The sequence below is a fragment of the Micrasema longulum genome, unplaced genomic scaffold, assembly GCF_059751315.1.
Source record: "Micrasema longulum isolate JH-2025_06_02 unplaced genomic scaffold, ASM5975131v1 h1tg001372l, whole genome shotgun sequence".
Lineage (NCBI taxonomy): Eukaryota > Metazoa > Arthropoda > Insecta > Trichoptera > Brachycentridae > Micrasema > Micrasema longulum.
The window spans coordinates 135,329-162,361 of NW_028278558.1; the positions used below are offsets into that span (position 1 = coordinate 135,329).

Genomic DNA, 27,033 nt, shown 5'->3' on the forward strand with positions numbered 1-27,033 from the left:
CAGAACCGCTGCTTATTGATAAAATATACTCGCTGTAGTGGTACCTGGGAAAATATCCGTCGGCGTCGCCTTCTCTGGTGGATTATTCTGTCGGGGTTACCCTCCCTCGGCTGGTCGGTTCCGGTTTGGAGGCGCGCGATTCCATAAAATACCGCGAACGCCCATTTGCATTCCACCGGTCCACGTCGCGAACCCTGGGCGATAGGATCACCCTCGTAAAGATGTGATCATATCAGATGACGAGGTGATGAAAGGCGAATTTCCGGCGCCTTCGAACCAGAACTAAAACTATTTATGAAATTTTACGCAGAATCGATCTAAAAATCAAGTATGTTTTTCTTGTAAATATAAAAACATAAAACAATATGGTCATAATGGTAAATAAAGTGTGCACAATGACCGTTTATTCTAATTCGGCGTATTTCGATCACCAGTTACCCTGTGGCAGGAAGGAAGGCGGTCAGCGGTAAGGTGACGATAAAAGATCGTACGCCCTAAAGATTTCTAAAGTTCCTTATTTTCTTATCTATTTCAGTAGCTTAATAACAAATAACTATTGACGTGCTTAAAAACATTCTAAGCATTTGAACGATCACGATGAACAATAATGAACATGCTTAAGTTATAGCTCGTGTCTTTTTTTTTTGGTTTTCTGTGTATACCTTTGTTATTATTTTAGTATGTATGACATTGGATATTACGGCTAATAAAGATTTATTATTATTATTATATCATAACATCTACATTGTGTTGTAGTCCGTCTAGTGCTGTAATCCAGAGACAAAATACGGGAATACGTTTGTATGAAGAAAAATCGGACCGCGATTTCTATTTTAACAGGTCTCAAATGAGCAAACCGAGAGACTGGGAATCGCGTGCCGTTCCCGTAGTATCGTAGAGCGCAAAGTGAGGAGACGATTTCGGACCTCTGATTCATTCGGTCTTCACCATAAACCAGACTCCGGCCCGAATCGCATTTCGTCGGCGCATCGACCGTCATTGGACGTTCGCCTTTTCGCGTCTGGGAATTTGCACGGCACCTCTCATACTGTTCCTTTTCTTCGCGCCGCAAATTCCCAGCGCGCTCCGAGGAGGACGGAGGGCGGAGAGCCAGCGGCGGCCGTCCGCAGTGAGGCAGGTAGAATGAGAATTTTCCCACAACCGGTTTGAGGCCGCCCGACGGCCCGACGGCCCGACGGAAATAATTTGAAACTGAAAGTTAGTTGAACCCGATTTACCCTACAAACGCAGCCAGTACTGCCATTTATAAGTAACAAATATTGATGACTGGCTAGAACGCCATCTTTACATCTTCACGCGCAGCCGACACTTTCATCGTGAAAAATGTGTAGTTTTAGACAATGCCATATCATCCTATCCTCGTATTATTATTACCCCAACTAATGTGGAAATTCCCCGTGATAATTTTAAAGATATGCACTGCTAAAAAGAGGAAAACTTCGATACCCCACACGGAATGTACGCGTATAATATATTCATCATCATCATCATTCCATGTTTTTCTGAAGAAGTCAGTATTTCACTTTTTTTTTTGTGAAATACTGACTTCTTCAGATTGTATTTATCTTCAGTGTGACATTAAAAATATAATTCAATGGAGCAAACAAAACAAATTATTCTTCAATGTTTCCAAATGTTTTGTAATGGCATACACAAGAGCATCCAAAACAATATACTATCGTTATCTCGTTATCTCGTGGACGGAGTGAGGCTTGAAAGGGCTTCAACGTCCAGAGATCTCGGGGTGTTTCATTTTCATTTCATTTCATTTCATTTTCATTTATTTATTCAGATATTTAGAACATTACAGAAAAAAGACATAATTCATTCTAAATACAATAATAGATCACAAATTACAGTAGATAGTTATGTTATTAAAATAATATAACAAAATTTAAAAAGAAAAATTAAAAGTTAGAAAGTGCTTTCCTAAGGGAAGACCCACTGTCGTGAAATATGTCGACATCCGAGGCGATGCGATTAAGTAGCAAGATTGCTCTACCAACTGGCATAACCATTGGCAGGTTGGTTCTGCATCGCGGTAGGTAAATCAATCGATGCTGTCTTTGTCGAAGATAGTTATCAGGTACGAACAGACCTACATCCATCAGAATTTCTGAGTTATGTATGCGACCACCGATCACCTGGAAAAAGTGAACACCCAAATGAACGTCCCTCCTCCTCCATAATGACTGATAGTCTAGCATCCCCAGTAAAAAGTCGGTTGGGAAGAGCCAAGGATAATACTCACTGATACCCATAACCACACTCTTTTAGGTACAGATAGCGCAGAATTTTTTTCTGCACTCTCTCCACCATTAAAGAGTATCGGGTCTCATGTGGCGACCAAATAATGGAACTAAACTCCAAACGACTTCTTACCAAGGAATTATACAATGTCCTCATAATCTGAGTGTTAGAAAAGATCTTGGCATTTCTAAGAACAAAACCGAGCATTTTAAGGGAGTCATTACATAGATTAACTATATGAAGATTAAAAGATAAGTTTTAAAGAAATGTGCCAACCACAAGACTACGAGGCGAACTATTCTAAGAGTCTGGTTCTCTTTAACACACATAACTGTATTCTCTCCCCCCTCCCCCTTCATCCCTTCGTCATAAATGCATACACACTTATACACATACAAATACATATATATTTACATACTGTACTGTGCAGATATTGAGCCGAGTGTCGAGCCACCATCGCGGGCTATCAAACACCTCTACACCGCACCGGCCAGCTCCTGGATAGAATAATAGAAACATAAATTGTAAAAATTAACAATTTGCATTTTTTACAATGATACAAGTTATCAATTAGTCTCAAGTAAATACATATCCTGATATCGGTCTTAATATGAACATTACAAAAACAAAAATTATAAGTCCAGAAAACTAGATTATCATTATGAACAGTAAAAACCTCGAAATAATAGATGAGTATTTAAATCTTGGACATAAGATAAAACTGGGCAAATAAAATCAATCGGCGTAACTGCCAACGTGAAAAGGAATAAGTTGAGCAGCTTTTGGAAAACTTAGGCACATACTTAAAAATAAAGAGATTGCGATTTGTCTGAAAAGGAAAATATGAATCATGTATACTGCCAGTGACTACAAACGTATCAGAGAAGGATCGTCAGAGGTCCTCGCACAAAGAAATGTAGAATAGCCCAAATACACACAGCGATCCATGGAAAGATCCATGCTCGGTATAAGCCTAAGAGAATAGAAAATGAAAAAATCAGGAACAGAAACAGAATAACGGAGATCATGGATCGCGTAGCAGGTCTGAAGTGGCAATGGGCAGGACATGTTGCGAGACGAGACCCCGCAAGATGGACCCCTAAAATTCTAAAATGGAGACCTTGGGAGAATAAGCGAGGCGTCGGAAGACCTAAAAAAAGATGGTCCGGTAAAAACTGGCTGCAAGTAGCAACCGATCGAAAAAATGTAAGGATATAGAAGAAGCCTATATCCAGCAGTGGAGTACAGAAGGCTGAAGAAGAAGAAGAAGATGATACATATCCAGTTTAAAATAATAAAAAATTAGTGAGAGTGTTCGAAATTAAGCAATTGCAAATAAAAACAATAATTAAATCAGTATATTGATACTGAAATATTTCTAAAAAAACATTTGTAAAGAAAGCGCAATAAATAAATAATTTAAAAAACGTATTAAATAAAAATTCTGCAAAAAGTTTAAAACATAATGAACAAACATACATGTTTACTAACATAATTGAACTACTAGACAACCATTAGGTGAACCATTAACGTACATGTTTTTTAAATTTTACATTTTAAATATTTAATGCGACGTATAATAAGACGTATTTTAGAAGCTTACAATATCAATATAACAAAAGGGAGGCTGCATTGGGCAGGACACTAGAAAATAATGAGTGAAGAGTGAGTGTCCAATACGATAGCCCCGAGGTAGATGTGGAGTCGGTAGATCCGGACTCCGCTGGCCAGGATGCGGCATCTGGAACTGGAGGAGTGCGCCGAGAAAAGGGGAGGTTGAGAGGAATGGTATAGAGGGCTGGGGAGGCCGCGCGGCACCCGGCACGAACCCCCAAATAAATGTACGGTTGCAAGAGGAGATCCCAGCAGAATGCTCGTACTAGGTTCTCGTGCAATTTGAATTATTTAATACCAGAAACACGTACGACTTTCGCTCAGAGAAAATTATTTAGTGACCCCGAGAGTGTTAAATGTCCCGGATAAACATAATATAAATTCTCTTTGGAGAACGAACGCTATTTTCAGAAAAAGTGGTAAAATTTGGGTTCTGTATAAGGAAAGAGATCATTGCAGGAGACTGCTGCAGGGCATAGATTTATGTGTTGTCCAGATGTTTATTGAAATTTATGTTTATGTCATAAATTGTATTCGTAATATTCTTTAATAATATGCATCCTTCTACTTTCTATTTTGATGTATCCCAACTCAACAAAGAGCTTTTGGCCTCATATACTTAGGGATACGTTTTTTTTATATATGTATCTTTATATAAATAAATACAAACAGATACCTATTTACGCTAATGTGAAATCTTTTATCGGGAACCTGTTTTTCGGAGAAACAGTCTTATTGTTTTGTTTTCATATTATTTAGCACCTCCATCCGCATCTGAATGCTCAAAACATTTAAATGAAATTTTCTTAATTTGCAATTCTAAATAAAAATAATGGCGTTAATGCTCAAAAAAACATTCCTATTAATTTGTAAAATCCCTCTTAATAAAATTTCAATAAAAACTCTCAATAAACGTGTTCGTATTGCGAAATAAAATATATGTGTACTTCTCTAGAACGACCGATAACACAACACCCGCGTATCATCAATTCACACATACAAACGCTGACTTGTCGACTGACTGACGTACGTAATATTATAATTCGGCAGAGTCGAAAACAGCAAAACCAGTTTTATATGACCCTTGGAGTCCCCCAAGGTTGATCATTAGGTCCTCTTTATAAACAGTTTTTTTCGTCTTAGCTTGCATTTAAGTCAAGGTATAAAATATTATTTTGATCATAATTTAAATTAAATACTTAAATTTGACTAATATACCACACTTCTCGATGTTTATGTAAAAAACATGTTTTTTTTGTTAATTTACAACTTAATTATTCTGAAAAAAAAACGCTTAAGTTTTTGTTTCCTCCGTGATAATATTGGTGTTTAAAATCTTTGTACCCATATTCGTAAAATAATTCATTCTAGCGGGCAACTGTTACATGCTACAGGCGTCGTGGTGCAGTTGGTTAGACGGCCGACTGTGAAGCTGGCGTCGCGGGTTCGATTCCCGCCAGTTGTAAGAAAAAAATCAATGAAAGATTTTCTTCTCAATTGGTCTGGGTGTTGTGGTGAATTTTTATTTATTTACTTATTTATTAACGGACATTGTCCATGTTTACAATTTATAGGGTTTAAATATTATTATAAAAAAATAGTTTAAAACATAAAAAAAAGAAGCATTGACAAACATAAGGGACATCGAGACAAGATCTTGACTATTTATTTAATGCTCGTTTAAATCGTCGTAAACTTAAACCAAAAAAGTCTAGATCTTGTCTCGAGTTAACAATACGACAAAGGCGGGTCATTTGAGAATTAAGGCCATAGTTTGTTCTATGTTAATCGATGAACAGTACTTCATTGTTTCTCAACCTACGAGTCGGAATATTGAATTTTACTTGTCCCTGTAATGATGGAACATTGATTATACCATTTAGGATGCCGAACATATATACGGAGTCAATATTAGTTCTACGTTTTTGTAGACTTGAAATATTTAACATTGACTCTACATCAGCATAAGAATAATTACCTCTGTCTAGTCCGAACATCCACGCTACTTTTTGAAGCGAGCGATGTTGGGCTGATTCAATGTGATTTATGCGATTGACATAGAATAGAGACCAGACCACGGAGGCATATTCTAGAAGAGGACGAACAGTTGAGCAATTAAGAGTTTTGATTGTACGGACATTAGTAAAATCAGAGGATATTCTGTTGATGAAGCTGATTAATTTCAGTGATTTATTTACTGTATTATTTATATGCTCGTTGCATGTCAATTTATAGTGCAAAACAACTCCTAAATCTCTGATAGACTTAACTACATCAATTTTGGAGTTTTCTAATAGGTACTCTAAGGAAATCGAAATTTTTCACTACCTCCTTCCGTATCCCCTCTATCCCACCTGCTGACAAGCCTCTAAAATAGAAGCTTAGCGGGTCATTCCTTTTTAAAAACAAACAAACAACACCAGAGTACATAAATATATATCCTTTAATACTCGGCTTAGTTACGCGTATGTTTTTTTTCAAATCTGGAATACGAAAGCTTATATAGGTAGATCAGTTAAGGTCAAATATAGTAGAAAGTCAATGCCGCATTTGTCGCACGTTGTTCTACGACCACGACGATTTATTACAAAATTCGCGAACTTTTCATACGCCTACTTATCTACATAAATATTGCAAAATTATCAGCTTCGGTACGTAATTTCGCAGTTTGTATGTAAATGACATCAACGCGCGGGTAGAAACGAAACGCAATGGACGATCATAACTTTCATTTCTCTAGAAATGATTATTCCCTTCCCGACAAACTCTTTCCATTTATACGCAGAATTTCATCAACATCATAATGTTCGTGTTACAGCGTTGCATCATTCCATTTACCCGACACATTTTTGCGTTTTCCAATGTTAAGAGATTGAGCTGTCATATTCGGTAATCTCATACCTGATGGATGATATATGAGATGCTTAAAATATTTTATACGTAAATGGCACCAAACAATGATCGAGTACCTTCCTAGTAAAGGTAAAAATTCCGAATGGAAACTCCATTGGTTCTTCCATTTAAAACCGTCAAAAAAAACACGCAGATCGAACACTGTATCACATTTTCATCTAATTAATTTGTTTATTTTTATTTATTTGGGAAAAAAACAAAATTTTTTACATATACCGTATACAGAAAATTTAAAAAAAAAGTGAAAATAGTCAATATAAATTTTCCACGGTGGTGTAAGCTATTGATTAAGTACATTATCGTTATCAAAATAAAAGCAATTTAACAATTAAGAAATGTTCGGCACTTAGAAGTTGCAAATAAAATAAAAATACATATATTTACACACAGTAATAAAATAAAGTAAAAAGAAACAAGATAAATTTAAATTTAAAGAATAAGAAAAAAAAAGAAGTTATATAAAAATAATGTAAAGGTACAAAATCTAAAAATGAACATACGAGTACATACATAATTACTGGCATCGTATAACTTAACCGGTGTACAGTCTATAAGGAATCTTCTATATTTCATATAGGAGAGAACAGTATTATAATAATGACATGCTCTAAAGGAAAAGTAGTTTTTCCTTGAGTCAGTCCTAGGTTCTGGCAAATTAAATGTAGTATAGAGTCTTGTTTTGTTGGGTACAAGATATTCTAAAGAACTTGCAAGAAAAGGGCAGTCTACGACGTTGTTTATTAGTTAAAACAGGAATATTTGATCTGCAATCACTCTTCTATACTCCAAAGTTTGAATTGAATTTGGTGTACAGTGAAACTTATGTTTTATTAAATTTATGAACTTTTTCTGTATCCTTTCTAAGTTGTTTACATATATTTTATATTGGGAATTCAATATAATTGAAGCATATTCTAATTGACTTCTCACATATGTGTTATATAGCAATATTAATGTTTTAATGTTTTTGAAGTCATTAGACATTCGCATTAAAAAACCTAGCATTTTGTATGCCTTATTAATAATTCCATTAATGTGAATATCGAACACAAGCTTGGAATCTAAAACTATTCCTTAGTCTCTGATAACGTTCTTCCTTGGAACCATTTCATTCATTAGAGTATACTGAAAATTTAAAGGATTATGTTTACGCGAGAAAGATATACAAGTGTATTTATTAATGTTAAGGGTAAGATGGTTGATGCGGCAATAATCTAAGAGGCTTATCTACATAATATACTTTTAAATAACTGTACCTACGGAGAACTACCTATATATTCAGTTTCAGTGCTGCAGAACAGCGTTTATCTGATATTTTAAAAATGCATTTTACAATTTGTTACCCACTAAGTCTAGAGACTTTTCGGTAGGACACGTTTTATTTTTAAACAGGTTTTTTTTAAACTATCTTATTTATATTTTACATATTTATGTATTACCGTTTAACAGACACTATACAGTGTTTAGAAGATATTTCTTAAGTTCTTTTTTTTTTCAATTGAAGATCTTTCATGTTAATGGTCAAAGCCCGATGCATGTTAAAAATCTCAAGTCTACAAAAGCGTAGAAATAACATCACTTCATATTTATATTTAATTTACTGATGGGCTTAATTGATGAACCATTGTTACTGAAACACGTGGCATTCGATGTTCCGATCCGCCGGTTGCGAAATAATAATACGCTGTTCCTCGATTAGCACAGCGCAAACTATGGCTCGCACGCACTGATGTCCCGATTGTGTCGTATTGTAAACTCGAGACAAGATCTGGACTTTTTTAGTGTAAGTCTTTATAGATTAAAAAAATCACTTAGATAGACCGGATATTGTCTTCAGGTAGTAATTTTTTTCTCTATAATATAATAATAAATAATCATAATAATAATAATAATAAAGAGCAAAATAAGAGAGTGGCTACTCGATCAAGAGTTTATATATGAATAGGTGCTGAGGTGTAAATATTTTATTTTTTCATATATTTTCTTGTATTTAAAAAATAAATTTATATATTATTATTTGTATAAACATGTTTATTCTTATCTTTCCGGCTGTTAATTTTTATATGTTCTTCATTGTTTTTATAAATGTAAATAATATTATTAAGTCAGTATAAATATAATCTTCACCAACAAGCTACAAAAAGTGGCTTGGTGGGATTTTAGTTTTAGTAAAAATATAACAAGTGAAATTTTTTTAAATTGTAAAAATGTATAATTATGCTTTTAAATCAAAAATGAATGGATTTTTATCACAAACTAGCGGGCCGCCGATACTAGGTGTTTTATGAACTTATACAGTCCCACATCGCGGCTTATATTTTACCATTCCAACCGACGTGACGTGGGTCCGGCTCGAAGTATTTTTCCGAACTGATCAATAAATTAATATATTATTAGAAATATTTAAAAAATACCACGGCACACCGTGAGTCAAAACTTGTAATAAAAATTTCTACGGTAACCAGACGTTCATATTAAAACGAACTCACACTCGTTATTTATTAGAAAAATAATTGATTTATTTTTAAATATATCATTAATTTAACTTTGTTTCCTGGAATGCGTGATTTTTTATTTCTTTATTTACCATGTAAGACATAATTGAAATTGTACATTGGTGGATTTATTGCCAAATGGCAACTTCTTTCAACCAACTGATGATGATGATTTCACTAAATAGAGGTACTACCTATTTAGTTAATTTATTATTTTATTGCTCAAAATACTTATATTTTTTTTAATACTTATGTTGTATTATTTTTTTAATTATTATTATCTAGTTATTCTCATCTTAACTCTGTTATATTTAGAACATAAGATTATTATTATTTTTTTTTTTTTTTTTCTCGGTTATTTGTTATCTTTTATTCAGAGATGTTATGATTCTTTTTACTTCTTGTGTTTTGTATTATATGTTCACTATTTTTTTTAGTTTTAATTATTCTACTATTTCATACTATGTACTACATGTTTATTGTGCACTGCTGAGATTATTTATGTAAATTATAATTTTTTTGTGAAAGGTTCTTCGAACCGTTGATGTATAAATAAATAAATATTTCCGAGATATTAATTTTTATTGGAAAAATACCGTCGCTGCGTGATGTACGAATTCGGGACACTCAAACGCATGTAGACTGCGGTGTGCCATTCCAAGGTCCCTCGTATCGGCCCCGCGTACCGCCCTGAGATTGGAATGTGCCTCTGGTCATTCGATGCAGAAGGTCGGTCGGTCACTCGTCGTTATCTATTATCGTGTGGACGCTCTCCCCCGCCTGGCGCCCTGGACCCGGGTGCGCCGGTATAGAGAGAGGATCATATTCACGTAATCAGTATTGGAAAAAAAAATATTCAGGAAGATGTTCGGTGCAGTGATCCAAAATGGAGTGTGGAGGAGGCGACTTAATTATAAACTCTCGGCACCGTATGGCGAACCCGACGATAGACGACCCGATATTACGTCGGTCGGGCCGCGTACACAGAACGGGCGGCGATCGCATCCCCTCGATGCCGCTCCGGAAGGGAGGATGAAGCGGAGGCGGGCCGAAATCAAGGGCCGGACGATGCGGCGAGTCGGAGAAGGGCCGCGGGGAGCGGGGAGGTGCAGGGAGGAACGAAGACAGATTCCAGAGGAGGTTTTATTAAATCCACCGTTTATACGTGATCATAATTGCGCGTCTACCGTATCGGGAATCAAACCCGGGACGTGGTATTGAATGTGGTTACACGCTTACACAGTCCCACATTCCGCCTTGCAGTTTTTAAAAAAGAACACGATTCAAACCGACGCGCGTCCAGCTCGTCGCCAGTATTTCTTCGAACTGATAGACAGGCGATTCTAGCGTTTTGAAATATTCCCAAAGTTTGATCGAATTAAGGCGAAAATTGAATTATTTCGAAGTAGTTTTAATGAATTTTAGTACCTTATACTTAACTTATTTCATCTGGGATCGTAGCCAGATTTTTTTATAATATGCTTTTAATAATTTTACGTCAGTTTATTATTCGTGGAATTAAAAAATATATCCGAGATTTTGATCACTTCTTGATACTCGTATTTACCTAACTATTTGTATAGAATTAATAGTCCGATCATCGGTAAAGTTAGTCCTGTTGAAAGAATGCGAAATGAAGATTCTAATATCTGACCGTGAAAATAAAATATAATGAAAAATCGTTTACAAACGATTGTTTTTCCGTAACTTCGCGAGAGTTTTGGCGATCGGTCGTGTTACGGGAACTAAAATAACTAAATAAAAACAAAGCCTGAATCATCGAAGGTAATCCGAGCGTTATGAACTCGCGTAGCCGCTCTGTGGGCGCCATTATCGCCGTGGGTACATTCATCGTAAAATACGAAACATCAAATAGTGAACCGTGCAAGACCTATTTAAAACTGGTAAGACCTGTTATTGCTGATAATCGATTATGTCTAAATATTTCGGAACGTTCAATACGATAAGTTTGTATATATTAATATTATGTACATCTCGACACGACTATCGGACCTGCAAACTTAGATGGGCAATGTTGCGTAACAAAGTAACCGAGTCACGGTCAATTAACAAATATTTTCATTTTCTGTCGATTAATATTTGACGATTTTCGTGCTCCGATTTTGAAAGTACTCAATATCGCTCACAACGCACACTCTATTTCGAGGGTAGCCCTACAGCCCGAATTGTCAATTGTCAGTTATTTATTTATTCGCTTAAATCATACGAACGCGTATATTTATTTTTTTAAAACATGAGCGTGTCAATGCCACGTCATTCTAGGTCTCAATTAATTGTTTGTAGAATCGACATTAACATCAATATTATTATGAACACCTTGGATTGGTGGAATAACCACCCACCACAATCCAGCCTCAGTTTCTACCACTGACGGGAGCAGTGCGCTCCAGAAACTTTAGTTTTAGAATCTGAAGAATGAACGTGTGACACTGATAACGAAGCTTTCATTTTCCTTGTTATTTATCATAAAGTACTACAGGGAGAATGCCGATGCAATTAATACAAATGGAAACATTTGGGCGAATCGTATAAAAGCAAATACTCACTTGCAACGAAAACATATTACTATTTTGAAAGCTTAACTATTTTTGTTGTTTAAATTTGCCGTTTTCATACGTACTACTTCATAGTTATTATGTATGTCTTAAGGTGAATTCTACATTTCCTCTATGTAAATAATAAATAGACAATTTCTTTATTTTTTTATTAATTAAAAAAGAAATATTTGCATTCTTACGAATAACCCAAATTAAAGGCCATTTTCAACGAGTTGTAAATAACTCACTATTAGAAAATGGGAATCGAGTTGGGGTAGAGTGGGATTCGAACTGCGGACCTTCGATCCGCGAGTCCGAGACACTAGCCACAGAACCGCAACCCGACTTGAATTACTGATCTCCTAGCGCGGATGTCAAATTGCTGACAGTCAGGGAAATAGAAGATGACAACAACTCCCGATCCGGAAGTAAAGAAAATAGAACACAGTAGTGCCCGTAGGTTCCATCCGTCAGTCAGTTAATCGGTCAGTAGTTCAGATTGGGTGTATAAATACACGTTGAAGCATAACGTCATTTCATTCTGTCATCTCCAACTCGGGTAGGAGCTCCCCGCTTCCGCAATCATCAAATACCTACCGGTATTCTTTCAGTGCGTCTTCCCTCTCCGTTTCCGCTCTCCCGATTTAGGGCTCGCGGTGTTTCTTCTCCCCGGACCGTTCCGGTATCACGTCACGGCGCGCGGCGCGGCATTGCAGCGCGCTAATTCAACCGCGTTATTATTACGCTGTAAATGTGTCCGTCGCATCCGTCCCGAGGAGACTGTAACTGCATACTCGCGCATAGTACAAAGTCACCATGTACGGGTGTATGGGTGTACGGGTGTACGGGTGTACGGGTGTACGGGTGTATGGGTGGGTACCTCGCAATAAAAGTGGTCAAAGTTTATATGAATATGCGCGTAATTATCGCAAATTACTCAACAGCCGAAGTCCGTACGCGAACCATTCTACCACTTACACGTTTCAAATTGTTTCACGTCATAATCTCATGATGAAATAATTGAAGAAACATAAAATGAAGGTCTCTAGAACTCAAGTATATAATCATTATTTCTGTTTATATGCGTAAGATAATAATCACTATAGGAATTGTAAAAGGTTCGATTATTATTGAGGAATTCGTTTAAATTACAATAAATTATCGAAGCACACGTTAACTACAGTAGCGGCATATTATTTTTATCAAACTGAGGAAATTTTAACAAATTGTCCGTGTTACAAAATAAAGCCTCAATAATTATCATAAAAAAAGCAGGGATACGAGGGTAAAGTCCGATGTTAATTGAATTAATAATTCAAACGTCTATACGTTATAAGGAACAATAATATTTGTGTATAAAATTAATCATTCTAAAAAAATTGGTCAAAGCCGACTCGAACGTGACCATTATACCGGAGAAAAGGTAACAAACACCCACCCATTAGGAAAAAAGGCAAAGTCACAAAATTATATTTTATATACGCAGCCTTCCGAAAGTTCCGGGTTGGATTCCCGATGAGAGCACAAAAAAAAGGTGTTCAGTGCTGTAATTCACCGCTGTATTTTTGGACCTCCCGGCCTATTGTGGTGCAAAAAATAAGTAAAACATGGGAAAAAAATAATGTCGAAGAAAATAAAATCTCAATTTATGCTTAAGGTTTTTATATTATGCGTATGAATGAAGCTCTATCGAGTCTATAATATATGAATGCTTATTTCACGAAATTCAATGTTTACCAGCGGCACCTCGTTGCTATGTAATGTGTAGAGCACTATATTTGTTTTATTCGTTTGGTTGCCCTTTTTTTGTGCGCAAAGCGCACTCGAGAATATGTTAATGTTTGCCCCACATCAGGATTTAAAAAAATCGTCATAATCATTATCTTTCCGCACCTAATGGTTCATACGGTACTGCATCGGTACACCAATCGCGACTCATAATCGAAGGTAAGATGATCAGTCTTACGCTTCAGGTACCAGTCCAGGGACTGAGAAATATTCTTATGTAAAAACCCCCTTTTAAATAAATATTTCGTTTCAAATAGTTGATTCCGACATAGGTCGGGAATCGAACCCGAGACCTCTCGCATGGTGGGCAAACGGGCTAACCGTAACGACACGAGGCCGGCTTAGCTGTTTCCATTTTATTTATTTTGTATTCGCGCTCTCTGCTTAATATTTTTATAGAGATAGTAATGAAAATAAATATTTCAATAATAAAGCCTATTTTAAACAAAATTGTTATAAGTATAGAATGTATTATATATTAATGTTGATCAATAAATAAAAAAAACGTCTCTTTGTACGACACAGTTAAGATTTGATTTTAAACAAATATTTACGTTCTTATAATTTACCAAAATATATTCCCGTTTTAGTGTGTATTTATTGATTAAATTAATAAATAAAATATAACTAGACTGATCTTCATTTATCATTTTATAATGACGCGAATGTATCGTGACCGCAATCATCGGCCGATTCCGCTGTCGTCACAGGCTCACATCGTCCGCAGTAAAGTCGCCGACTGAGGAAATCCACATTTAATTGTCGAGTACGAGTATAATGGCAGCTCCCGACTACAGAGAGGAAGTCATTATGACTCGTGTCGTACTCGTATTGTATCTCCGGTGAAAATTACGCGAAATGTGAGTGAAAGTGAAGTCAACAACAAAGTACGAATTTACTTTTTATTCCTCGCGCTGTTTCAAATAGATTTGGACAAATTTAATGTCAGACAATTCAACAAATTGAAATACATTAAAAAATCATTTACATTAAGAAAAGTTTAATCACTTATTCCTTCGAGTTGAACTGTGTAATGTCCTGATTTCTTTCCATTGTAAATCGACGCGGTTGTGTCTCACGAGTACCGATCGTCATCATCATAATGGTGCATAGTACACCGATCGCAGCGTATCTTGATCATTTTTGCTTGCTACACGAGTAATGATGATCAGTTTGAGGCTTCGGATACCAGCCCGGGACCCCGATTACAATGGCAAATAAACATTTATCTTAAATTTTATCTACAGAGTAAAATTGAGTTATGTGTATGAAAAGCAGAAAGTTCAATTATTATAGGTTACCGACGAAGGTACTTTAAATGTTTACGCAAATATGCTCATTTTCGTACACAAATGTCGGTTTTTTCTATATCGAGAGTCGAAGATAATTCTGTTAACTTCCCATTGTAATCGGGGCCCTAGGACTACGAACCATGTCGGGAATCCAACCCGAGACCTCTCGCATAGTAGGCAAACGCACCGACCATTACACCGCGAGCCCGACATGGAAAATAATTTTGTGATGTATTTTACTAGTTTAAATGTCTTTGAAAGTCTTTGTTCTAAACCGCACAACTTAACTCTGATGCACGCTGTGTCATCAGGTATTAAATAATATATTATTTGATATTTATATTAGGACACTTAATTGTAAAGAATTACTACTTTAATTTGTTGAGATAATTTAAAAAATATTTTGGTTATGTGTTAAAGGAATCTCGGTTGTTTTTTTCAGTCTGGCTGACCACACAACCTTAAATATGCATTTTGCAGCGAACAGTCACATCTAATATTGAATAATACCTTTTCAAACTTTGAATGTATGGGGTGACATTCTGTATGTATATTTTTTATGATCTACAGATATTTTGAAATGAATTAATTCATAAAATTAAAATTCTTTTGCATTTATCCACATTAATTTTTTAAAGAGAAACATATTTCTAAAGGCATTAATTTTCCCAGCAGCATACGGTATGGACCGTAAGATTTTTCTAGTGCTGTGGGTGTTTTCTGCAAATTGAGAAATGCCATTTTTATGATCAACACTATTTTCAGAAGGCAATTCTTACAGTTTTTTTTATAAAAGTGGCCTGGTTGTTTTCTGCATAACTACATTTAATTATTCCTTCCTTGTAGCTTTGAAACCGTTTGGTTGAAAAAAATGAAAAATCAGTCGTTAAAAACAATGCTGTTTTATGTTTATTTTATTACGATCAATTCTTTTCACTTTGGGAATCGAAATGTTTACATTAAAAACAACAACAAACAAACCATCACGACGTTTCCTCGTTAGGGTAGGTAGAGAGGATAGAACGCCACATCATTCTATCTTTGCATACATATTCCTCCACATTCATGCATCTTCTCATGCGCGCGTGCCGATTATTCCGACTTTTGACATGTCCATCTTCAAGCATTTGTTGGATTTGTTCATGTCATGTCTTTCTCGGTCTTCGTCTATTTCTGCATCTATCAACATTAGCATTGTTAATATTCTTGGCCGTTATTTCGCTGTCCATTCGCTTTACATGTACAGACCAGCGCGGAGCTCCTTTCTTCATTTTGTCGATAGTGCTTATCTTGGCCTGACTTAATGTACGGATATCGACACTTGCGCATCTATAGTACATAGTTTTACCACACATTCGTCCGAGAGATCGCATTTCGACAGCATTCAACCTACTTTCATCCCTATTTTTCCAAGTCCATACTTCGCTCCCATACATCAGGGTGGGGACCGGAACTCTATTGTGAACTGCTAATTTTGCCTCTTGCGACAAACATTTATTTGCAAACAATGTCGAATTAAGTGCACCGTTCACTCTGTTCCCGGCACTCACCTTCCTTTCAATATCTTTTTCGGTCATTCTATCCCCAGTAAACATACTTCCCAGATACATAAATTTTACTACCTGTTTCGGTATAACCCCATTCACACGGATTTCACATTTAGTCATACTTTGATTTCTTTAAAAACCATCACATTCGATTTATTGACATTTATCGGCAAATCGCTTCCCTCGCATACATCGTAGACCTCTGTTACCGAGAATCGCAGTTCCTCTTTGTTGTAAGCGAGAATTAAATTACATTACATTAATAATTGCTTTTTTATTTGTTAAACGGGAATGAAATGAAATAGAATTGTTCGTATCCTAAGAGGAGCGAGTACAACGAGTACAGCGACGCCGACGACACGAATTATCTCAACTCATCGGGCCCTCAGAACAATCGGAATATCAATACATCGCGTTACCGCTTCATTTGTATGCAAAAAGCGAGACGAGACGTTTGGAAATTCGAGCCGATGTCACTCTCAAGGCTCGAACCCGTGTCCGTGCCCGCGATCGCGAGTTACGCAAGGCGCGTACGCCGCGTACGCCTTACGACCATACTGTACACTGTACACTCTGTACACTCCGTGCAGTGAGTGTTGCTGGGCAACGCCAGAAGGTTGTGGACCTCATTATCTACCCGTCGCTATTACAGACCACGGTTTGATACGAGGTAATCGATTGATGGGAACAATAGAGACGATTACACGGTACTAATCATTTTAATCACCGGCGAAATTTAATCAAAAATATTCCAAATTTATAACTTTTTTTTTTCTATACGAACACCTCACTGGGCACAACCCGCGTCCGGGCGCGGGCGTTTACAAAAGTTCAATTATTTATTTAACGCTTTATATTCTCGTACATATAAGGGCGGGCATATTGCCTTAAGATAATTTCTTCCTGCGTACCCAAAGCGTTCAGTTAATATGTAGGTCTAATAAAAATGTATTTAATTAAAAAGGTGTGTATGTATTTATTTTATTTATTTTATTTTATTTTATTTTATTTTATTTTATTTTATTTTATTTTATTTTATTTTATTTTATTTTATTTTATTTTATTTTATTTTATTTTATTTTATTTTATTTTATTTTATTTTATTTTATTTTATTTTATTTTATTTTATTTTATTTTATTTTATTTTATTTTATTTTATTTTATTTTATTTTATTTTATTTTATTAGGTAATTCAACAAAGATACTTACTAGAAAACATACAATTTGAAAGCATTCGTCGATACAATTTTACATGCATATATATCTTCAATTATAGAATTACACAAAATAGATTTATACATTAAGTTGTAATACATATGTTTTAATTTTTTTTTTTATACAGTATACAATGCAATAAAAAAAAAGTTATACGTGTGTACTTATTGAATAAGATTTATTCCTAAGAGATTATTCGCAAAAGCTGAGAGAGTATCATGAAAAATGACAATTTTATTGTTTCGGCAGTTTATATTATATTCCCGACACATGCGGGCCATAGGTGTGTGGTATGTAGCATTATTTGAAAACAAAGGCAGTTCTCGTACTCGTAGTACTCGATTTGAGCTGATTATTTATTGACGAGTATAATATTACGTCAGAATTCCTTCTTGAGTAGTTAAAAGGTGTTATTAAGGTTACGCGGCTGAGTGGTAGCGGTCGGAACAAACTCGCGAGGAAGTCCTCGGTTCGGCGCTATGTGGGTCACAGCCGACATTTTCACCGCGAAACCGGCGCGAATTATATTCATAAATATTAATGTTAGCGTTATATTAATTGGATCATTGAAATAGGAAATGTTTGAGGTGAGACAGAAGGTGACTTTGTCGAAGGATGTCGAACCCCTTCCCTTCCATTCTCATTTTTATTTATTTATTGAATAACAAACAAAATGCAAAATAGAGAAAATGATAAGATCAAAACCGGGTTTGAATCGGGTTGAGGTCCCGTGGCTAGTGTTGTGGCCTCACAGATCAAAGGTCCGAGGTTCAAACCCCACTCTACCCCAACTTGATTTCCATTTTCTAATAGTGAGTCATTTACAACTCGTCAAAAATGGCCTCAAAATCGAAATCTTTGGGTAAATAATAAGAACGCAAATATTTCCTTATTAAAAAAATATAAAATAATGTTATTCTCACCGAGAGGTTCGTTAATTTGACGTAAAACAGTAAGGAAATATTACGTATATAAATATATGTGTTTATCAAAATGTATTAATTTATTTGTCGAGGAACTTAAAATAGGAATTATTTTTATAATCGTCGAAAAAATAACGTGTTATAAGAACAAAAAATATGATATAAATTTAACTACCAATTTGAAAAAAAAACCTTTAAAATTATTTTTTTTTTTACATAAAACTGATTCATTTATTTATTAACGGCCATAGCCTGTACAATTGTACTCGTATAAAATAATTAAAAAGTAATAAAACAAAGATCTTACATACCTACAAATTATGATGTACACATAAGCACATTATGTATGCTGTATACGTCAGTATAAATACGCTGAATTACAAATAGTCAGATTAAATTTTTGTTTTATAATAAAATTAAAGGAAAAAATCAAAAAAAACATGAATAATTAGAAATTACAAGGCGATAATTTTAGTTCCAGCGTAGAGCGAGGAGCGGAGAGCGAGTAGCGAGAAGCGAGTAGCGAGAAGCGAGCGAACAGATTGCTCGTGGCTCGTGGTTTGCGAGATTTATTAAAAAAGAAAATTCTTGACGCGAGGTCTTCGAAGCAGCGTTATAATATGTTTAATCGCTACGATGTTTTTCTGTGTCAAATAAAATATTGGTAGATACTTTTGTCCATGTTGATGGGAATTGCGGTCAATAACAATATAAAATGACAAACTTTTGGGAAAACCGACAACAATCAATGCGATCCATTGATGATTTATCTTTACAATATGTTGATATACTAGTATGTGAACGTAGCTTTGTAGCGCAAAGATCTTCATATCATTATTTAAATACTTTAAGCTACTAGAAAACACCCTAACTCTTAGAATATTGTGGTAAATAATTCCATGGCGCGGCGATGTAACATCGCGTTACCAATATAAAAAGATGGAATATTCTAAAGTCCAGACATTTGAAAAAAAACCAAAGAGGCATAGTGTTTTATAATTCCTTTTCCATAATATGTAAAGATAAACATTGAATTTGGCCCTGTCATAGCAAAATAAATTCAAAATCATAAATACGCATTTTACATGCGTGCGTCCCCCATTACTGTCAATAACCGACTGAATCTGTTTCACACAAATACTGGCCACAGAACGCAGTCTCCGGTTTCCTTGTTTTATTTTTATTTTATTTTATTTTATTTTATTTATTTCGAATACAAACAGATGTACAGGTTAAATGAATATTTTTTAAAAAAAAAATTATATAAAATGTATACATAGTAGGGCCTGCCATCCAATTATATGTATTCACTAAATACTACTGTAATAAAGCGACGACGGCTTGAAGTTTAAACTATATAAATAATAAATATACTATATATTAAAATAAGATAAATATGGACAAAACAAGGAGATAGTGGAAAGGAAAAGAAGGACATTGATAAGGAGTGGTAAAGGATGATTGAAGGAAAGTGAGAGTGGAAAATTGCATTTGATTTAATGATTAAACGAATTATGAATGAAGAGCATGAATCAAGCCTATTAATTCTCTTCTGTACATATTGTATGGAGTGTTAAATATATCAAGACTATTAAATTTTTTGTTAAATGTTTCACATATACGAGGGATTGTAGAATGTTTCCGATGATTAGTTTTAAATTTACGAATATAGAAAATATCAGAGAGTCTAGTTGGCCTGGAGGGGACACGGTAAGCAAGTAGATTAATGAGTTCCGGGGAATCGAATTTATTATTGACAATTTTATAAAGCAGGATCTGATCAAACATATCTCTTCTGTGTGCTAATGAAACAAGGTTATAAAATTTTAATGAAGCTAAATAATTTGGAAAATGCAAATGAAATTTGTATTCTAGTTTTTTCAGGAATTTTTTTTGAACATTCTCGATTCTATTAATATTTAATTTATAAACAGGAGACCAGATAGCAGTGCAATATTCAAGATGGGGGCGTACGTATGTTATGTAAAGCAATATAAATGAACCTAAATTTTTAAAAGATTTACACAGCCGCATGATAAATCCAGTCATTTTGTATGCCTTGTTAATTATAGTTTCTATATGACTATTGTAATTTAAGTTTGAGTCCAAAATAATTCCCAAGTCACGTATTTCGTTTACTTCTCTAATTGTATTTTCATTTATCATATAGTCATATTTTATTTTATTTTTATTACGAGTGAAAGATATTTTGTAACATTTAGACACATTGATATAAAGTTTGTTTACAACACAGTAATTCGATAATGCATGTAAATCTTGTTGTAACTTTGCACAATCATCTCTACACTTGACTTTAAGGTAAATTTTTTTATCGTCAGCATAACAAAGGTAATGGGCATTTTTGAAACATAACTGAATATCATAAATATAGGCATTAAATAAAAGTGGCCCAAGATGTGAGCCCTGTGGTACACCAGACGGAATGGAGATGAAATCAGATTGATATCCTTCAATCATAATTGACTGAAGTCTATTATCTAAGTAAGAGATAAACCATCTGTATAAGTCACCGTGAATTCCCAGATATTCTAATTTACGCATAAGAATTCGGTGATCCACCTTATCAAACGCTTTAGAATAATCTGTGTATATGACATCAACTTGCGTTCTGTCATCCATATTGGAAGTGACGTATTCGGTGAAATTTACCATATTGGTTAATACAGAGCGCCTCTTCAGAAAACCATGCTGAAAATTTTGTGTATTTTTAAGAATTTTTGGATAAATTTTATCATAAACCTTGTTGCGAGTTATATCTTCGAGCTCTCTCTTATACAGATGTATCGCTGTATTAACAACGGACGTTGGTTCTTCGCGTAGCGAGGGTAAATTATTTTTTGTTTTGAAACCCAGCATAGTCATATAAAGTTTACTTTTCAAATCCGGTGTGAAAATGTCCATTGGAACATTTCAAAAATATAACTTTATCATTTAAAAAAATAAAAGAGATATATCGAGTCTTGCATCGTATGTCGACTAGTGTGACGTCACAGCCACGCGAGAGTTAAAGAAAAGGGAAATCTTCTGTCTGTCCAGATTTTGTTGAGTTTAAAATATTCGAAAACATGTTACCATCCACAGCATATACCAGTTGTATGCATAAGTCTTTTCCGGTTTCATTAAGAGATAGTGTCACTAATGACAGGTCATGAGCCGTGTAAATGCCTAGACTTCCATATGTATTTAATGCTTCAAGTTCAAAGAAAAAATACTTTGGCGGACTTATTGCTAAAAGCAATATCTTCCAGCCAACTAAAAACAGACTGGTTAAAAGAAGAGTTGGTCAAAAATTGTATTAAAAAAACGAAAATATTTATCAAAGATATATACATAAAAAACCTAATTAGTTAAAAATAACTGTTGATTTTTATTTGGGAGATAAGACTTGCACATATAAGCTTTTTAAAAAATACCTCATGTCATACATATTAAAGGATAAGGAATGTGGAATCAGATAATGAGTTGGGAAGGATAGAGAAAGAGGAACTGAGGAAAGGAAAGGGATGAAAATATATATTTTAAAAAAAAACAGTAAAATATAGGGAGTTCAGGATTCTAAGGATATATAGTAATGTTTCGGGCGTTTCTTGAAGGAGGCTAGAGAAGATGCATTATCTATATGAAGAGGTGGCTCATTTTAAAGTCTAGTACCTTGAACGGAAAAAGAATAGCTGAAAAATGATGCGCTATGTAGAGCGATGGAGAGTGTTCTCTCCTGGGAATTTCCTTAAAACTGATTTGATTTTTAAAAGAATCCAACCCTCGTTTTTGTACTGGCTCCGAGTCACTCCGTAACAAGGCATTTTATAGGAACCCATCTACTGTGCTGTATGGGGGTTACCAGTCACCAGTCACCAGTCGCCAGTCACCAGTAATGATAATCTCACCGACACGACGCACTTACTATTAACATAAATACATGCGCTACAACCGGCGCCCGCGGTTCGGGGAATAGTCGTAACTCGTAACACGTTCGTACTAGTAATTTAGTATGAGTAACCTCAGAAATATTCCACTAAAACAATAGACAACAATTGATTCGTTGAAATTTCATATGCAAAAGACCACGTTGAAATTGTTTGACCGTCGGTATTTTGAGCATCTCCAAATCTTTTGTAGACTTCGGGACCAAAGCGGATAGATTTGATATAATAATAAAACAGCAGAAGAAAGAAATGTAGATGTTTAAATAATGACGGAACGGCGAATATTACAGCGCATAAAGTGATCACGACAACATTCTCTGAGAATAGTATATTGACATCTGTATTAACAATGCCTATGACCGCTTATCGACTGGCTTAATCAATCATTTTACACTCTGTGAAACATTTACCATTCTCTTTAGGTCAACACAGCTTTCTTACGTTATTATCACAAACAATGCGCAATTTTACTGCTCGCACTTATGATAATGGATGACCCCATATAACTTAACTTTCGATTTTGCAACATTCATCAACCGATTGACCTATATTTATTTATTTAATTTTCTGTACATAATGTCAATTGTACATTGGCGGGCTTATTTCCAAATGGCATTTTTTTCCAACCAACCCATAAGATGAAAGTTTTATTTTTATAATTCAAGTAACAAAACATATAAGAAATATAAATTAAAATGAAAAAGCTTTATATTTATAAAAATAGAAATTACTGTATTTGTATATAAATTACTTTAAATCAATACTATTCCTTAACGGAAAAAAATGAGAAAACAGGAAATGAGGAGAGATTAGAAGGAAGAGAAAGGTGATGTTTCTGTAGACCTGATTTTAACAGAGATACTGTAGTAACACCTTTGATGGTGGATGGGAGATGATTCCACAGTCGAGCCGCATGGACACTATATGAGTTAGAGAAGAGAGAGGAATTGTGGATGGGTATTAAGAGAGTGCCTTGAGAATTAGAACGAAGAGGTAAACCGTGAACTGATAAGCGTTTACGGAGGTATATAGGAGCGTTAGGACTATGAAGTACATTGAACAGAAGTGAGAGGGAGTGATTGTCTCTCCGCTGTCTAAGTTTGAGCCATTTCAGTTGCCTACGATAATCAGAAATGTGGTCATATTTCCTAGGACCAAAAATATAATTTACGCATGTATTCTAAAGTATTTCAAGTTTATCGAGGTGTATTCACAGCTTAAATCAGTCGTGAAAACATCAGCGTAATCTAGAATGGGTAGTTGTAATTCTTGTACCATAGTGCATTTAGTATTAATGGGTAAGAATTTTTGCCACCTTCTAAGTGAGTGTAGACTGAAATATATTTTGCGGCTTAATTCATTAGTATGAGCTCGCCAGCAGAGATCTTCATCCATCAGTACTCCTAGATTGTTTATAGATTTCCTGTATTGGATATTGGTACTATTGACATTAAGGGGATTAAATGAAGATACGTTCAACTTACTAAGCAATCTTTGACTTCCCGCAAACATAATATGCGTTTAAGATAGGTTTGCAAGTAAACCATAGTCTTTTGTCCATGTTGACACGCAATTTAGTGTATTAGACATCGATTATATTTCTCCTTGGCTCCATCGTGGCTGATCTATCACAATACGTATTCCTAAGTTCATAGTTCACGGGACAAATATACTTGTATGTTTTGCCCCGTACCAATATTGTATAATACATACATACGAGTACAGTACGTGTTTATGATAATGTGTATTGTGTCCAATTTACGAGCTTACGCCACCACCTTACGTAACCTCGTATCACGCGGTACCTACCCGTAATATGCGGGTACTTCACCCTAGTCTAGTCTAGTCGGGCGACAAATTGTGAATTGCAAATGTAAAAAATAATCTACCTATATATAAATTGTTATCGGTTTTTTATTCTTTTTTCTTGTTTTTCTTATATTCGTATGCATACATTTGTACGATATATACTCTAAGCTACCGACTCATCTCTTTCCGAGAATTCGCAGCCTGGACAAAAACACTGAACACATGTTAGCACATGACGAAGTTTAGGTACCAATCTATTACTTGTTATTTGGATATTTATTAAGGTACTTATTGTCAGGTTATTTTTAAGCATTAACGAAGGAACAGTCGTGTTCTCAAACCGGTCGGCAGATTTAAATTAGTCGGTAATTTTACACAAAGAAAATTCTTAGATGTATTTCTTATTATTACCAGTATCAATTGAAACAATAAATTATATTATATTTACTCGCAATGAAGATAATGATGATATATTTTCTAAACTGCGAACAAAACCGGTCCATGAGTTTTAGACAATGAGCAAATTTCGGATGTCGATTTGGATAATTAAAATGTTTATTCAGTCGGATCGTCGCATCGTTATAAGGTGCCATCGTACGAGTATATAATAATATACGCACGTACACGTTCGCGTCTCATGTTGACATTGCGCAATGCAGTTGGCACTCCGGCAGATAAATGAGTCTTCACGGGGCATGAGGGTGTTGACTCACGATGAATGCCTGCTGGATGCTGGCAGTCACGACGGCAATACGCGCTGTATGAACAGTGGAATGGCGATATGGCACCGGATTATTGACTCATCTGATGAACTAATGAATGAATATGACTAATATATCCTCGATCAGAACAAATATGCGATCATCGTGGGAATTAGCGATACATTTATGCAGTAATTAATCAAATTATGAATATAGTATTTGTATCTGTCGATGCAGTCAATTTGTATAAATTTTAATTGACCTCGTCGCGACGGTAAGATAGTAAGTACAGGAAAATGGGCTATAGTTCATCTCTAAAACAAATACCTATTTTTCGTCGTGCGTCTTATGGTTCGATGCGTCTTATCGTCCGCAAAATACGGTAACTAAATTTTACTATAAAAAATCAAAATTGACATTGGAAAAATCAGTTAATCTTGTTAATACCGTTCTATTGTAATTATTAGACGTTATATTCCTATCATATATTCGAAACTCTAGATATTTCAATAATACTACCGCAGTTCGCATATTGTATCTAGTCCGCTGCACACTAGAATACTGTTCCATAACTTGGAGCGCTTCTGAATCAAACCGCATCCTTGGAATAGAGAAGGATCAAAAGCGATTTTTATATCTTAGAGAAAATAGTAATTATCCATTCACATATCCATCATTATTTCTACAAGCCGATTTATATATATCGACCGTGAACCGCCAATATATCCTATCTTCATAGATGTAAAATTTTCAGGAGGAAGAAGAAACCTCCTTATTTATTTATACTTAGGTATTTAAATATTTGGTTTACTTAAAATGGTACGAATTATTGTAGTCAAAATATTTCAACAAAAATGAATATATACATGAACATAAAATAATAACAATAATGAAACACGCGAGTTCGGAGGTATTGCAGTTCGCGGTCCATATAATCCAAATATACCGAAAGGGACCAGTTTGCATGTTCCCAATATAATTATAATTACTAGAGCGAGATCTCACGCGCTGTTTTACACACCCAGAAGCGTGCACCCTAATGCGAGGCAGAATTCACCCATTAATATGGCAATTAGCTAAATATGGATCTATTTTTCTGTATATTTCGGCAGTTTAGCAGCTATCTGCTTTGCATTCATTGACTTCTAGCTTATATTTACAGTCTGCATTACGCGATGGGTTTAAACAGCCCCTAAAGTAATGCAGACTACAAATGTCAAATAAATAAAATATATGAAAAACATTTCCGACCACTGTCAAAGATCTGAGAGATATGTTTGACGCTAGACTGAAAACTATTTAATACTCACGTAGGCACTGTCTGTGACAGTGCGCGCAAAATGTTTGGATTTGTTCTCCGAACAGCTGAGGTGTTCTTAGGCTTCTTTATAACTCATTGGTGCGAAGCAGACTTGAGTGTGGATCTCTGATCTGGGCGCCCCACGAATTGAAGTACTCTCTTATGCTGGAGAAGCAATTTCTGAGGTATATTTACTAAAGGGAGTGCTAATACTATCCGCGGTTGTACCCGTCTGACTTCGTACTGGGAATGCTGGGCTACAATACTTTAGACAAAAGAAGAAATGCATACTTGCCTGTGTATTTTTTCAGATTAATCCGTGGTATTACGATCAACATAGATGTAATGGAGAGTATTTTTCTTTATCTTCCCAATGACTACCTTAGACATAGGCAGCTTAAGCTGTTTTATCTTCCCGCTTGCAGAACCAACCTGCCGATGGTAATGCCAGTAGGAAGAGCAATGTCTTTACCCAACCGTATTTCTTCGGATATCGACATTTTTCATACTAGTGAAAAAAAGTTCAGAGAGGAGAGCATCCTTTTTCTATAATTGCTGGGTATTTTTATTTGACCATCTTTGTATATTTAAATTTTAGTGTGAATTTTTTTCGTGTTATGTATGCATTGAAATATTTTTATGATGTACGTAAACGTAAAT

General features: G+C 35.1%; 1 protein-coding gene across 17 annotated transcripts in view; it reads left to right on the forward strand.

Annotated features, from left to right (window-relative positions):
- The window catches only part of LOC148275635 (scavenger receptor class B member 1-like), a 169,881-nt gene that overhangs the window by 98,163 nt on the left and 44,685 nt on the right, over window positions 1–27,033 (forward strand). The gene's annotated exons all lie outside the window — the stretch shown is intronic.